Raw genomic sequence first — 3,285 nt, 5'->3', positions numbered from 1 at the left:
TATATTCGTGTTTGGCACAACAAAATGGTCTAGCGGCACGTAAACACAGACACATCGTCGAGACTGGGCTAGCTATGTTATTTAATGCTTATATTCCCACATCTAATTGAGTTGGTGTATTATCTTCCGCCACTTATATTATTAATAGGTATCCAACACCAACTTTGGAAAATAATCACCTTTGCAAAATTTATTTTCCTAAGACCCACAATATGTGAACTTTCGTTTATTTGGTTGTTAAGTTTTTACTCTAAGCAAAAACTTGAACCAAGAAGATTTCCATGTGTATTCATCGGGTATAGCTCACAATACAAAGGTTATCATCATCTTGATCTGGATACATCGCACATCTATATCACCCACCATGCTCGGTTTAATGAGAAGATTTTTCCATTTAATAGTGATCTGAACATCACCAATTTATCTAAAGTTGATATTACAACTTTTTTGGAAGACTCAAAGGTTCAACATCCTATAACCCAAACCACCTACCCCACTTTCCAACCATTATATCACTGCTCCAGTACCATGCCCATGTGAAACCGATCTATTCAACCATACTTAACCGATTATACCAACTCCAAACCAACCTCATCCTAGTATCAATTTACCCAATGTTGAAAATCCCAGCCCACCCTCATCAAATCTAATCACAGCCAATCAATTTCAATCCATACTCTACCCACCATACCCACGTCCTAATCCACACCATCTCACACCCAACAGATATCACCCCCATATACTTACATGTAGCCGAAATTCAACAAACCAAGTTAGAAATCCCCACTACTTCCACTCATCCAATTACCACTCGGTCTAAATCCGTATTTTTCAAACCAAAACACATAGCCGAGTTTGCATCCATTACTCATCATTCCTTACATGTATCCTTGATTTCCATTATTGAGCCGCGATTTCAAAAGCGCTACTAAAGATCCGAAATGGTCAGTTTCCATGCAGGAAGAATTAGATGCTTTGCCCAACAATCGAACATGAACATTGGTCCCACAACCTCCAACGTCAAATGTTTTCGGGTAAAAAGGGTCTATCGTGTTAGTTACCATTCAGATGGGTTTATTGACTGTTACAAAGCTTGTCTAGTGGCTAAAGGATTTACTCAAATACCGGGTCTCGATTACTCCCACACATTTAGCCCGGTTGTTAAAGCATCCATTGTCCATATTGTGCTTTGGCAAGCTATTTTGAATCACTGGAAATTGCATCAGCTTGACGTTAAAAATGCCTTTTTGAATGTTAGTTTGAACGAATCTGTGTTCATAGAGCAACCACCTAGCTTTATCAATCCCGAGTACCCAGATCATATGTGTAAACTTTCAAAAGCCTTATATGGCTTGAAGCAAGCCCCAAGAGCTTGGTTTCAAAGATTCAGCTCTTTTCTTATTTCTTTTGGCTTTGTTTGTAGCCGTGCTAATATGTCATGATTTGTCCTTAAAAAGGCCGATTGCACTATCTTTAGGTTTATGTGGATGATCTTATCCTAATAAGTAACAATGAAAGAATTATTGGCTTGTTTATCTAGCTGCTTAATAATGAATTTTCCATAAAAGATCTTGAAGATCTAAACTACTCTCGGCCTCGAGGTCGCCTACACGGACGCATGTATCTTTTTAACTCAATCTAAATATGCATTTGACATTCAAAGCAGGATGATCTTTATGACTCTAAACCGGTTAGCACTCCATTGGCACCTCATGAGAACTTCGTTACAACTGTAAGCTTTATAAGGATCCCACTTTTTGTCGGTCTTTAGTTGGGGGCATTGCTGTATTTGACTATTACTCGTCTGGATATCTCTTATGTCATTAATAAGGTTTGCCAATTCTTACACGCACCCATTGCGGATTATCTTCAAGTAGTTAAACAAATTCTTTGTTATGTTAAAGGCACTGTCTATCACACCCCGACCAAAGGCGGTGGAACATGCCGGGGTGCAACGGATTGCCCAAGAACACAAGACACTATTAAAGTGACAATATGTAATCAACTCATTAATTTCATTCAATCAACAAAGTAACACATATTGTTCATACACATAAACACCAAAATATAAGAAATAAATATTGTTCATTTTTCTAATAAACTAGCGGTACCAAAATAGAATGACTTCCTCAAACTCCAACTCAAGTAATAATCAAACCTGAAACAATGCATAAAATAATATTCGTCAACACGTATGTTGGTGAGCAATTTCATAGTTTTGAGTATATATAATATGAGCGAAATCTACAAACGTATATGAGACCATAAATAAAAGCATCAATCGTGGCGTATAAAACATATGTAAATGAGGATCCTTTCTAATCGGTAACAACCGACATACTTGGATAATGAGGCCATATTCTACTAGCACAAGGCTAAGTAGTTAGGGAAGCGTATGATCATACTTAATGAGGCTCAACCACAACATAAAATTAAACACTCGTGCACGTAAAGCATATGAGACATATAACACATAATGGAGCAAGTATTCTAAGTATCATACACCCTAAAGTTTGTGCTTTGAGAAATGAGTATAATAAATCATTCTTGTTTTGAATAAGTATGCATGTCACCTCCAAAATATAAAAATAAAAACGGGGGATGAAATTTACTCACGTTAACTAAGTAACTTGAAAGATTGATTCGTGAATAATTGGAGATCAGGTTAACGAGCAAAACCTAGATTAAACGGGTCTTAAGTTATCAGGTATTCTTGGAAGGGTTTAAAGTAAAATATGACAAGTAAAGTAAATAAATGAAGTTTAGGGTTTAAAAATGTAAATATTTGGAAAATTAAAGACATGTTCTAAAAAGTAAGTTTACTGAAACCTGGTCTTGGTATTTCATTTATAATTATCACTCAACCTATGTTAAGTAACTTATGTGGGTTATAATGCACTATTGCAAGACCCTTGGTTATATAAATACCAAAACAAGGGTTTAATCGAGTGTTCGGATTTGTCAATTTGGGCCTAGATAATTAACTAAACTCAAAGTCAACTTTCCAAAATGTTTTGAGATAACTCAATAAAATCAAAAAGACTTAGCCAAGTACATAGTTCTATTGTGAAGAACCTTAACGTCCGTTAAGCGAGTATTTGGTTCACCAGACCAAACTTGTTAGGCTATGTGTAGTGGGCGTGGGTTAGGGCGAATTTTGGGCGCGAAGGGGCGCGGACACTGCCCCTGTGGGCGATTTTTGGGGAGATTTGGGCGTGTGCGGATTGTTCTTGTCACCTGGAGATGCATATGTATGTATATGTGCTGTGTGTGTATTGTATGTAT

This window comes from Bidens hawaiensis, unplaced genomic scaffold (assembly GCF_021521415.1).
Source record: "Bidens hawaiensis isolate Kalapana, Puna unplaced genomic scaffold, B.hawaiensis_p1.1 tig00031119_1, whole genome shotgun sequence".
Classification (NCBI taxonomy): Eukaryota; Viridiplantae; Streptophyta; class Magnoliopsida; order Asterales; family Asteraceae; genus Bidens; species Bidens hawaiensis.
This window is presented reverse-complemented; position numbering follows the sequence as displayed.